The sequence below is a fragment of the Fukomys damarensis genome, unplaced genomic scaffold (assembly GCF_012274545.1).
Source record: "Fukomys damarensis isolate Sample0158 unplaced genomic scaffold, DMR_v1.0_HiC HiC_scaffold_27, whole genome shotgun sequence".
NCBI classification, from domain to species: domain Eukaryota; kingdom Metazoa; phylum Chordata; class Mammalia; order Rodentia; family Bathyergidae; genus Fukomys; species Fukomys damarensis.
Window position 1 is genome coordinate 10,321,975 of NW_022900939.1, and position 13,958 is coordinate 10,335,932.

Here is a 13,958-nt window from a genome sequence, read left to right on the forward strand (position 1 = left end):
ACATACACACACACACACCACACATATATATGGTTTTGTAACAAGACGGTCTTGATGAATTATTTATATTTCCTTTGCTGATGGAGCACCCTTAAAATATAGCAATGCTTTAATTTTAGAAATATATTTATTAAAATTAAATTTTAATTGAAAACTGAAATTAATTAAAATTTTAAAAGTAGAGCATTCAGAAAAAGTGTACGCTTGACCGAAAGAGTAAAAGAGAGACTCTAAGTTAACATTCTTTAATATTAAATTTTTAATATGCAATAAAAAAGCAGACAAGAAAACTAAGTTCAGAATTAAGCTTCTGAAGGCCTTCTGCATGTTACTCAGGTTCCCAAAACAAGCCTTGAAAATATTTGTGTGTGTGTGTGTGTGTGTGTGTGTGTGTGTGCAGAAGAAATAAATGCGATCTAAAGAAACTAGGTTTACATATTGAAACCTTTGGGGTCCAAACCCTCTTCTATGATTTCCTAAGTGTAAACAATTTAGTAACTCAGATTGCTGATTTCACCATTCCTAAAATCAAAATAACAGTCATCATTTTTTTCCATTCTGGGGATCGAACTCAGTACCTTGTACTTGTGAGGCAGGTATGGTGCCACTGAGCTAAATGCCTGGTCTTCAACAATCATCATTTTTTTAAGATATCTTAGGCAGTATGTGCATCCCACATATAAGATAAATTAATCATAGCTAACTTTTCTGAAGAATTTGTGATAGAAATATTCTAACATTGAACATATATGAACCAATTTAACCCTTAGAGAAAACCCTATTCTTCTACCCGTTTTAAAGGTTAGAAAATTGAGATGTGGAAAAATTTATCTTCCCCAGGGTTACTAAATCAGGAAACAGCCAGAAAAATCTGAGGCCATCTGTTTATATGGAATCTAAACTCCCAGATAGTGTATGCTACACAATAGTAACTAAGTTTAATATTATTATTACTGCTAGGCTTCCTATCCTCCTGGGCTATTTCCACTTCTGGTTCTTTTTTCAATTGGGCTTTTACAAATTCTACTATTAGCACATCATCCTATTTTTTTCTGGTCCCAGGGATCAAACTCAGGACTTTGAGCTAGCAACACGGGCACAGCACCACTGAGCTAAATCCCCAGCCCTAGCTTATCACTTTAGATTCACCAACTGCTAATGATTATTTATTTATAGGAGCTGCCCTTAAATCTGGGACGGCCACACATAGACATGGATCTTGTCTAAATAGTTCAAATGTTCAAGATCTGGGTTAAAAGCATTAACATGACAACATATTCATTTTTCTATAACTTTAGGCCACAATATATACAATATATGCACACACACATATACATACAATTTATATCTGCAATAAACTGTGTAAACACATGCTGCCGGCCTACTTTTCCCCTATTTCTCTCTATTACTTTCCTGCAGTAGGTAAAAGCTCTTTCTACCCCTTCCCCTCTTGTCCCTCCTTGCCAAATTGAGCTGATACGTGCAGCATGCAGTTCCTGCCACACTGTGCTTTTCAGTACGGAAACCAGTTGGTTTATTCCAGACAGTATGTCTAAGTAGCCCATTTATTTATCTGGGAAGGATTTTGGAAAACAGACTTTCTTCTTTTTGTAGCATTTTATTTGAGAGCTTAGTAGACATAACATAAAACAATTCACTGTCAGAGATTCTAGAAAAAAAATCAATGCATGGTTTACCTCCTTGTCTCTGCCTCCAGATTTTATTATCTATTACAATGGACTTATTTCTATGAAGAACAATGCTGCATTACTTCCATTACTTTCTCTACGTCTTGGCTAATATTTCACCTTCTAGGAAGGATATTGGATACTAGGAGCTTATCTGTTCTTGTCTTATACTGATTTATGCATTTATTCATCAAAAATATTATAATAGTTTTAAAAGATGGGGTAGGTTTACATGCACTGACATGAAATGATACTCGATATTTATATTCAGCTTCAAAATCAAGTTTCAAAGCTGAACATTCCAAGATGTGGGATTTTTTGTTTAAAAGAAAATAAATTACACTTACTCAATATATGTATGAGCATCTAGAACTAAGTTATGAATAGATGTATACCAAAACATTCACATCGGTTATTTATGGGAAATAAACTTACATAAATATAGGGACAGAGAGACAGACAAAGTATTCTTTGCTTTTTATACACTTTTTGAATTTGGGCTTTTTTCACCATTATATGTCTAGAGCAATTAGAAAAAAGTTATAGCATCCCTGTTACCGTAAGATCCAATCCATGCATAAAGCCAAAGGGACATTTCTGAATTTGATGATATTATAATCAAACAGTTTGGTCAGATAATTAAAACAATAATAAAACAATTATGATATAGAGAGAAATAATATGATCTGTTTCATCAAGAGAGGTTCATGTATATTGGAGATTAGTGGAAAATTAATGAATATCCAGGAAACACAGATCGATAAACCATACCTGAGTGGGAAAGAGAATTCCACCAAAGTAGTTGAGCTTGGGGAAGTGACTGGCTTCCTTCCTGTAGACAGCTGCTCAGAACATGCTCTGGTATTCCATACGTATAGTCTGTAAGAAAGTGATAGATCCAGGAATGATCCTGTGAATGAGGAAGTTTAGAGCTGGACAGGATGTGTAAATTACTTTTTTCATGCGCGAGGCTTCTTTGGGAAACCTGGGTGATTATGAAGAGGGACGGGTGAGACCTGGGATCTCAGGTCCTCCCAAGGAAGCTGCATTTCCCTGTTTGTATTATGGGAAAGTTACTGATCGGATTCAAACTTTGTCATTTGAGAAGTGAAAATAGCATGGGGGATGACTGTTTCCTCAATCGCTGAAGTATGTTTAGAAACAACATGAAGGAATGAGCTCTTCCCGGTGCCCAGAAGCACTCGTTCCATCAGTTAAGAGTCCAGGCAAAATGGGGAGTTTGCTCAAAGGTGTGAGGGCTAAACTACACTGAAGTATGAGTGTAAGAAAGAGTAGACCGTTCAGACTAAATAGCACAGATGACATCGGCAAGTTATGAGCCGGAGCACAAGCTTTTACCTCGGAGCCATTTGTGAGGAGTGAATGAGCCGAGTGGGGAGGGTCACGGCACTCTGAGGAGGCTGGCGGCAGCCCAGTTCCAATTTCAAGCCCAGCCTGGGCGATTTCGTGACTTAGTGAGGCACCGTGACAAAATAAAACAGATGATAGGTGGTAGATAGATAGGGAGATGGAGAAAGAGATGGGCTGAGCTCAGTGTGGAGGCTTTAGGTTCTATCACCAGTACCACCGCAACAAAAACTAATAATAAGTAATGAAAAATGTATTCACTATGATGCTTCACAGGGCAGGGGGTGAGAGTTTGGCTTCTTTTTTTTTTTTTGGCAAAATATGAAAAAAGGAACAAATACAATTTCCTACCTAAAACTTTAAAAATAACAAAATAACAATACATGAAAACCATATTCAAGACATGGAATATTAAATGAAGAGATGGTGAGAAACAATTAAGGGACACAAACGCTGGCCTCACAGCTGTCCCAGCCTCCTGACTTTAGCGTTTTCAGGCTCTCCGGTGAAAACCGGGGCTCGTGCAGGGAGAGGGTGCCCATGGGGTCTGGAGCTCGAAGAGGAAGGAGAGAACTGAAGAGAGAGGAAAGAGGGAGAGAGAGAGTGCGAGGCGGGACAGAGAGATGGGAAGAGGGGAAGGAGGAAGAAGCAGAAGGAGGAGGAAGAGGAAGAAGAGAGGCGGAGAAAGAGGGAGAGAAAGCGAGAGGAGAGAGACTGTGGTGGAATACTGTGCTCTCGAGATTTTCACAGGTGGTTCCAGCCCAACTTTTCAGGTAGTCAGTGCATGTGTGTAATGAAACTCTTGTGTCAGGGAGGAAAACACCTACAGGATAAAGAGGATAATACTAAGGTCTTGATTTCTTTCTTACAAAGAGGTCCTTTTCCCAACAGTGGGGCTGAGGCTCATAATTCAAGACACAGCAGGCAGCGTGCACAGGAGGACTTGTTCCAATAAGATCAAGATTAGTCCAAAAGCAAAGCTTACACCCAAGGTTCAGAAAGATCGGGTTCTTTCCAAGTAACTTCACTGCATCCCAGAAAAACAATGTAAGGTTAGCATTTATTTTAATTAAATGGTTCTCTTTCCTCAGTTGTTATAAAAAATATTAGCTTTTAAGTTGGTGCATCATTTTACAATTGAAAAGTGCAATATTTCATGGAGGAAATTAGTAACAAACAAAAAAAACAACAGAAATATAATCATCTGATTAAGATTATTTTTTAGTCAGAATAACCCTCAAAATTTACATATATTATCTGCCTTTCTTTGTGGAATATTATTCAATAAAACTAATTCATGAGCTATTTTCTCTGATGAGGAGTTGTTCAGAGTGAATTTCTGAGTCTGATCCATGTGGGTGGGTTCTTGCATTTTGAGGCACTGCCCAACCTTTTCTGAACCCTTCCCTGGAGCTTACATGGGGCTTCCAGGGATATGGTTCTCCTACCTGACCAGCATTGGTCAACGAGCAACTTCTTGTCCGGTATATGGAAGAGCAGCAATGTCCTTTCCACAGGGAGGGTGGACTGCCTCTCAGGCTTGTGAGTTCCCCGCCCCTAACAGTGTTGAAATTCTGGAAGCCTCTGCTGCTTCTACTTCAGCAACAGTAGTTTGTCTTGATGGGACTTCTAAAATAATTTTCTCAGCTTTATGGCACTAGCACTTGCTTCATGAGTTTTAAAACTGAGGTTAGATGGCATCTAAGGCATTTGTGTAAGGGGTCTGATTTCCTCGAAATTTCATTGCTTTTATGAGTCTATACAGCATATTGAAGGTCATCTTGCTTTCATTTCTATGGTAAATTAGCTAGAATAAATTCATGTAAAATCAACCAAACCTAGATGCTTTACCGACTGAGTGATTTAGTCGGGCGAGGCCAGGACAGGAGAGAGGCTAGGGAAGTGAATGCACTAAGGAAAGTCTGACTCTTACGATAGAAAAATGAGCATTAATAGGAGAGTTGCCTTCCATAGTGACATTGGGAATATAATATGCAAGCTTGGATGAATAAGAAAGACAGAAAGGCTATCATTTTCAAATTTGTGATTGCTCATTACAGACAAAGGACAAGCCTAATGTTGAGTTGCTAAATAAAAATACCTGGGCTCATATTACCAACCACTAGGAGATACCAGCAGCCTGGCCTTACTTCCCAGGCCTTGCAGAGGGTCTTTTCTGGAGCAACATTTCATGAGGATATGCTCATGTGATTGGATTAGTCCCATGCAGTGTCTGCCGAAGCACTGGGAGGACTGGGAGATGTCTACTTTCCATACTTCCCTCTGCGTTGCGAAGCTTGCCAGAAGGGCAAAAGGGCAGCCACATCAAGAAATCCTCATTGTCTCAACAGAGAGCATCTGGGAGACAGAAGTCCAGGCCAAATTATTCACAGGAGACTACTGTGGATAAAGTCAGCAAACTTTGAGTCATTTCAGTTTGTGAGTTTCACGATGGCAAAGGCATTTGGTTTTTGCCTCATTTCCAACACAGCTGAAGAAAATATACCTGTGTTTTGCAAGTCTAGTGGATGTGTAAGCTTCATTATAAAAGGTGATCCACTTTGCGGGGAGGTCAGCTAAGTTATTTCTGAAAATAAAAATTGCACAACTGATAGATGAGGACGAATTATCTTCCCTCCAAAGTTCTTTGGTCCATGTCTAATGCGACAGCATCTGTGAATATTTTAAGTTTTGAAATACAAATACTAATAAAGGAAGCTTTAACACTTCTGAATAGGTGCTAGACACAATGATAAGTGTTTGCTTTCAACACTTAAAGCAACCTTAACATAATATTCTTTTGGTTAAGGAAATTGAAGCTTGGTGAATGTAAGTATTTGATAAAAAAATAAATATACCAGAGCCTAGATTAAAAACCATGTCTGTTTTTTCTCTCAAAGAAGAAATGGGGAAAGGGACCTGTCATAGGGTGGCTGGCCTTGGGTCTAATCTCTGTGACCCAATCCAGTCGATCAGTTTTCTATAGGTTTTAATTGTCTATGCCAAGGTTGCTTTCCGTAGCACGTTAAGTATATTCCTTTTTAGAGTGAAGTCATTACCTTATAACACATTCCAGAAACTTTTCCAGACAGGTTGATGGTTTTTTATTTTTTAGAGTTTACGGGTACATACGTGTAGTCCATAATGTGCTTACATTCCTTATGGAAAATTAGTGCAGGTATATAGCAAGTCCTCCTTTTCATAGTCCTCCCTCACTCATCTCCTGTTCTCCTTCCTCTTTGTGCATATTTTCAATAGATAACATTGGTGTTCCTGGCGTGGAGTCGGCATATGCAATACCACGACTCAATTCCTTTTCCTCGTTGCTTATCACTTCCCTCTCCCATCTATTTCTCGATTCCCTTCCACTTTGCGAATGCTCTGTCTCCCTATTTCCGGCTGTCTTATTTTGCTCCTTATTTTTACTGTGGATTTCTCTTGCAGGGGAAATCCTGTGATATTTAACACTGCATGTTTCATTTCACATAAAATTCTGCTCTCATGCTGTATCCATTTCTCTGCAAACGGCTCAAGTGGATCTTTCTTTATGAGAGAGTAGTATTCCATGGTGCGTAAATGCCACATTCTTTTATTCTCTAATTTGATGGTGGATACATAGGCCAATTCCAAGATTTAGTGATTATGAATTGTTCTGTTATAAACATGGGTATGCATATAACACTGTAATAAGATATCTTTAACTCTTGTAATAAGATAACTAGGAGACTAGCTGGGACAAAAGGAATTTCTTTTCTTTCTCTCTCTCTCTCTTTTTCTTTTTTTGGTACCAGGGATCAAACTCAGGACATTGTGCTTGACAGGTAGGCATGGTGCCACTGAGCTAAATCCCCGGCCCTCAACTGGAATTTCTAATTTTAGTTTTTTTTTCCTCACTGAGTTTATTGGTACATTTTAGGTATACAGTACACTTATATTCATTATTGGGATCTTGTACCTTTACATGTCATAATTTTAGTTTTTTGAGAAATCTCCATACTGATTTCCATAGTGGTTGTACTATTTTACATTTCCACCAACAATGTAGAAGGATTTCTTTGTCTATGCAGCCTCTCCAACAGTTGTTATTAATATTATTTTTTTATATAATGGCCATTCTTTCTGAGGTAACGTGGAATCCCAGGGTTAATTTGCACTTCTCTAATGGCCAGAGATGTTGAAAGTTTCTTCATATATCTATTGTCCATATGTACTTCTATGCAAAATAAACAACAAAGTGAAAAGAACCTTCAGCGCGATAAAAAGACAAATGCCAGCTCTTCCTCAGACAGAAGATTGTTACATAGAAAAGTAGATCCACAAAATAAAAGTCCTAATCATGAAAAGGTCAAAGTGTCCGTTTGCTCTTCTAAACTCCAAGGTGGAGGGATGACCTACCTTCCAAGAAGCTGTGAAAACAAAACATTACACGTGTGCCGTTCCTGGGCTACTAGTTATTGGAATATTTTTGTGCACAATGAGTGAGCCAAAAATTTGCATATATACAGTATGTCATAGAGAACAATCCAGGAAGAAACATGTACCAGTTTACTTAAAGCAAACGAACAACAATGACAAGACCCAAGGCTTAGAAAGCCTTATCTAAAATGGGCTTATATGCACACACTTGGGCTAGCAGATGAGAGTGGGGTTTTGAGAAAACTTTCAACCCTAAGCTCCTAAGCAGTATCATATTCATTTTAAAGGCATGACCCACATGCTATTAGGAGTAAGTACTTATGTAACAGTTGAAGCAGAGATTAGTGCTTGACACTCTGGGAAAAGGAACGACTTGCTTCTAGTCATATAGTTAGCATGTCCTGGGGTCAGGACTAGAACTCAGATCTGCCTGACCCTACCTCCTATTTATTACCACTGCCTTCCTCTCCATTAATCTGCTGTCTGAACATGTTCTATACTTCAAGAGTCCTCCTACAGTGCAGATTCCATACTGTCTCTCTCAACCATTAATCCCTTCCGTGACTCCATACAATCTACAAGATGAAGCCAACATCGTTGTAGAACCCACCTTGCTCTGTCTCGTCTGAAGCCTGCCTCTGTCTTGGTAGCCTGCTTTGCATAGGCACACACTCCACCCTTCGGGCACCATTGACCACCCTCACCACCATGGCCTAGAACTCACTTTATGAGTTCATGCCTGAGATGTCCTTGCTTTATCTTGTCCATCTTGACTTGCACTTCATCTGTGAAAGCTGAAACATTTTCCAAAGTCCTGGTTCACTGTTCACAAGGAACACTGACCGCTCCCAGGGTGGCCGTTGTGAAAGGGAGCCATCAGTACTGCTGCTGGGAGCATGATTAACTGATAACCCAAGTGTTGCTCTTTGTATCCAATGGGATTTCTCTGCTAGACTGTGCTACTTTTTGGGCTGTTTCTGGCCAATGACTGCTACTGGCTCAGACCCATTACTGTGAAATATCTGACTCTTTTTAATGTAGAATTTCAGCTCAAGGACTCCCACTGGCTACTTGAACCTTTCTAGGACTCTTTCAATCAAATTCTGGTTCTCTGCTTTTCATTCACAGGTGTCGGACTTTTACTACAGTAAAAACAAAACAAAACAAAACAAACAAAAAAGCCCCTCCCGCTCTTTATGCTCGCTTCCTCTAATCATTCATAAGAATTTCTTCCTATGAACTGCTTATGGGTCTTGTCCCTTCTTGCTGCCTACTTTTTGATTCTTGAACTCATACAGCCATGTGTGTGATTTTCATAATCCTCTGTACATACATAGTACCCTCAATAAAACACTGCATCCTTTGTTTTTCGTATCTCTATCTCTGACTCTGATTATGGGCCCTCCATAATTCAGAGAAGTATTTTGTTATTTATTTTATGTTTAATATCGAGCACATTTCTCAGTACATAGTTTTCAGTGAGTGTTTGGATAAGTGAGTGCTAAAAGGACGACATTCTATAGCGTGAAATTATTTAGGTCAATTCAAGCCGAACTACGTGTCTACTTCTCAGGTAACTCTGCCCATCAATTGGAAGACAGTTGAAAGTTAACTTAGTGTCACTAACATTAGACTTGTGTTTCTGAATTTTATATTTAGCTTTCCCATGCTCAAAATATTTTCCTGAGTTCAAGTGAGTTTGCATGCTTATAATCTTAATTTAACCAATCTTGAAATATCACTGAATATCTCTCATCACTAAATGAAACAGCCTTGATTAATTACTGTGAACATTTCAAAATAATCTCTCGGTTAACCTATATTTAACAGAAGCATGTGTAAAATTTATATGAGGGCACTCAGTGGGAAGAAAGTATATTCTTGGAGAGCTATGAAATCAGAATGTGATTCTTAACATTTCAAGTAAGGAGTACAGTCTAGAAGGATCCTGCCTAGTCTTGGTAAATTGGCCACCAACCTTCCTTAACATATATTAAGAGAAAAAAATGATTATTCTTTTTATTTTATCTTGGTAAATTCAGGCTTTATTTATATTTTTATTATTGTGTCCTTGAAAAAATAATTAGGTACCTCCTTTTTAATTGTTTTGGCTTTTACCAGCCTTACACTGATTTGACAACCTAATTTGAAATTCCACGTCCTTGTTGAATCCAGCCAGTTTTATTCTTTGTCCCAGTTAATTATTTCATCCTTGTGATTTCTTGAAATTTACTAATATGTGATGTGAATGTGTTGTGTGTTTTTTCTTCCACTCTAAGAGGCAATGAGTTATAGACTTCTTAACCAATTTCCTGTTCTTTCTCCTCTACCTTGTTAGATATCTATTTTTTTGAATTATAGAGGTAAACATTTCAGCTTTCCATAATGGACACTGACAACAGTAAAATCACTTAGTGAACTTGTATAATGTGCAAAAACGTTGTGAGTCATGTTCAATGTTATGGTCCCCATTTCCCAAATGAAATGCTAAGAATCCGTGAAGTAAAACAAAATGGAGTTCATCGAACAAATAAATTTAAGATCATTTATGCTTTAAATCTAGATCTGCTCTCAGTTTTGGACTAATTTTAAATTCAATTGTCTAGAGCTCTGACTCAAGTTTGAGTCAGGGAAGTATTCTGTTTTTATTTGTTCAGAGTATAGAATGTTCTTCTAAGAACCTTGCAATTTATTCTGAGGGCGCTAGAGAATCACTCAGGTTTTAAGCGAGGGGGGATAAAATAATTAGATATTTTTAAATGTCAGAAATAAACATTCTAGAAGATCATTGATAAAACTAGTAAGGGATGCACTTGAGTCATTTTACTGACAATCTCTTTAGAGGAATTCACTAGGGCCTGATGTATAAATATAGGAAAGGAGATAGAGAGGAGAAACAGATTGGAAAAACATTTTTAATTCAGTGATTCAGTAATGTGGGCCTTTGATCAAATTAGTTAACCATCTTGTAGCATTTCTTCCTCTGTAAAGAGTAGGTAATGAAATCTATTTCAAGGTGTTACCGTGAGGTTCAGATAATGATATATTATCATAAATGTGTGTGGTACAGACAGGGTGTCTGAGCTTTTTCTTAAGCACTCTACTTATATTAAGAATTTATGCCTTTTAAGAATCTCATAATACCCTCAATAGTGAAGTACTATCATTATCACAGTTTTACAGATCAGAAAACTGAGTAAGAGTGAGGTAAAATAAAAAGAGAAGGAGCTGTGATAATATGGTTATAATTACAGTGTATATATTCTGTTTGCCAGAGAGTAGGTGCTTTGGAAATGATTAGTGTTAGCCACACAATGAATGTTTTTTGCGAGATAAGACCAAATCTGATTCATTTCTGTAATGTGGTCATGGGGCCCTTTTTGACGTCTTCTGACTTGTTTGGACCTTTGTGGATCTCTGTTTGTTTTGAGACAGGGTCTTGCTCTGTAGTTCAGGCTGGCCCCAAATGCACTATGTAGCCCATGCCAGCTCTGAACTCATGGCAGTCCTCCTGCCTCAACCTGCTGTGTGCCACCACTCCTGGTAACCCTTGTTTACCTTGCTGTGTGGGACATAGTGGGGAAATAAGGTCCTGCCTTCCTGATGAATGCAGTCTGCTTAATTTAGGTGATTGGATAAAAGTAGCTGCACTAGAAAACTACTTCTTATTCTGTGTCACATATTTTATTCTGGCTCTGCTGTCTTTCTTCACTCTTCTGTATGTTCATTTAGAACTAGGCAAACAAATTGGTTTTTTAACCTTTTTGAGCCTTTTCATTTTCCATACCATTAGATTCTTTTAGATATGAACTGCTAGGAATAGCTAGGTACAAACCGAGCTATTTATTTCCTTTTGAATTCCTTGCTTCTAAAATAGTGTCTTTAACAGTGTGAGAGGTTAATGTGTGGTGTATAACTGGAGGAATGAATGGTTGTGCGAGTTAATGAATGAGTGAATGCATAAATAAAGGCAGTTTTCATTTTTAAGCTATTCATCATTTACATTAGGATGATTTCTAAAGGGAAAAATTAAGCACTTCAGAGTTAATTACTAAGAAGCATGTGTGCTAGGATTTATGGCTCTGCAAAGGATGTAAGGATCTGAAAGTGATTCTTAGGATTTATTTTTAGATAACATTGAGGAGATAAATTTTAGACATATCTACCTAAAGCCCCCAAACAGAATCATCTTTCTGAATTTCAGAAGCACACTGGCTATTTTTAAAAATTAAATGTTGGGCCGGGGATTTAGCTCAGCGGTGCGGTGGCCTGCCTTGCAAGCGCTAGGACCCGAGTTCGATCCCTGGTACCAAAAAAAAAAAAAAAAAAAAAAAAAAAATCTTGTTCATCATTCATATCATAAACAATTTTGGGAAAAGAACATCAATGTTCAATATTAAAATGTCCCTGCCTTATACCATAACCCACAGATCATGAGAAAGTTGTTGTATATTCTTCTAACTAGCCCTTGTATATAGGCACACGTGACTATATATTCATAAACCCCAAAATGCGTGACTGTGAACTTCCTTTTTTTATTTCATACCATCTCATAACTGTTTCTATAACATTGTATAATTACATAAATAGGACATTAATTCTGGATGATAATTTCTCTACTGGCCCCAGCCCTAGATGGGCCCATCTCCTCACCTTTAGTAGTAACATTGTGAAATATTATCAGTTCTACAGTGTGTTTTTGAAACATATATTTGAAAGATAGAAGCATTACATTGTAGCATTTAACATTTGGAGGTGAGCATGAAATTAATGCAATCTTCCCTACCTTTAAGGATAAAGAAATTAAGCTAATTTTGGATCTAGGACAATCTCATGAGAAGATTTGTTGGGGGGGGCAGATAGAACTTCTTCAGCTTAGATATTAGTTTATTTTCTGGGACCAACCCTTTAACTCCTTCCAGTTTGCTCCAAACTGCCTCCTCTGGATTACATTTTAAGGACATCATGCGTATCTGCATAAGAAGATGTCATAACTGACTCAAATTGACCAGCCATGTTTCCAAACTAATCTACACAACACAGAATCAAAAAGGAACATAGGTGCTTACCAAAGCCAGCACAGGGTGTGTATTCAATGTGTAATACCTGCTATCATGTTTGTGAAGCTAAAGATGATAATTTGTACCACGTCTGTACTTGGGATGGAACAGACATACTCTAAAATTGTGTCTCAGCTTGTTGTCAAGCAGAATGAATTATCTAAAAAATTTCCTTGTTTTTCTCTTGGATCCCCTCTCTGTTCAGAATCTTTGTGGCACTCTCATCCAAATGCAGAAGGTCAGAGGTTTTTTCCTGACAGAGTAGCTGTCTATCAGGAAAAAAAAAAAAAAGAACTGTCAGAATACGAGGAAGTCATGGACCTGTTCTTTCATCTTTGCCCCCTTCTGCCATTGCAAGATCGCAATCAAAAGAACATTCTCAACTGATTCTTTTAAAGTGACTTCATGCAGTGGTGCTTCCAATTAGATTGATTTTTTTTTCATAACTGGCTCTTGATAATCACAAAGTGAATTACTGCTATTACTTTCCAACATTTCAATAAATCAGTTCGCAGTCGCACAGATGGGATTACGAAGAATGATTTACTGGGGAAACTTGTGTGTTTCTCCAGTAACTAGTTACAGTCAAGCAACGAGGTCCTCCAGAGTGTTGCCCCAGTATCAGTTCTTTGTTTTAAAATTCATTATCTGGCTTCCGGTATTCCTAGAAGTTTCTATTAGAAGATGGCCTTTTGATGAACTACTGTGCTGATGATATAAACTAAAATTTGAATTAAACTTTATTTCTGTTTTCAGAGCTGTAACGTACAAAGTGTAAGTGGGCAGGCTGGTTTCTTTACTTACAGGTTGTGAGTACTTGTGCAAAGTATATTATTATTACTACTATTATTGCTTTGATTTTCAAATCTTTTTAAATTGTTATATAGTAGTGATACATAATAGTTATATTAATCTTGGGGAAATGGTACCTATATGTTTATTGCACCAATTGCTTAATATCCTGATTCTATTCTTCCATTTTAAAAAGGAAATGAGTATAGGCGCAACTGTAATTATATATAATCATCTGATAATTAAATACAATAATAGGTGATAAGCACTTAGAATACTGCATAATACATAATGTGCAACAATGTCTGATATTTTATTATGATTATTAATTTTATTATTAGAACAGGAAAAATTCCTAGCTCTATATCAGGCAGTATAAGTTGTCTGTTTTAGACAGTTAATAATATGATGGTGGAAACCATCCAACTATACAGTTCAAAAGACCCAGCATTAGTACAAGATCCACCACAAATTAGCTTTATAAGATACATCAGACACCTGTAGATCTCTGAAACCAAAGTTTCACACACAAATGGGAATGCACCATTTGTATGAGGGTTGAAGTAAGTGTCAACTACTTTATATATTTAGATTGGCATGTTGTACTTAGTAGTTTTTGATCCTCAAATCACAT

General features: G+C 37.5%; 1 protein-coding gene across 4 annotated transcripts in view; it reads left to right on the top strand.

The window, feature by feature from the left end:
• Lrrc4c (leucine rich repeat containing 4C) overlaps positions 1 to 13,958 on the top strand; it is a 1,134,576-nt gene that overhangs the window by 451,975 nt on the left and 668,643 nt on the right. The gene's annotated exons all lie outside the window — the stretch shown is intronic.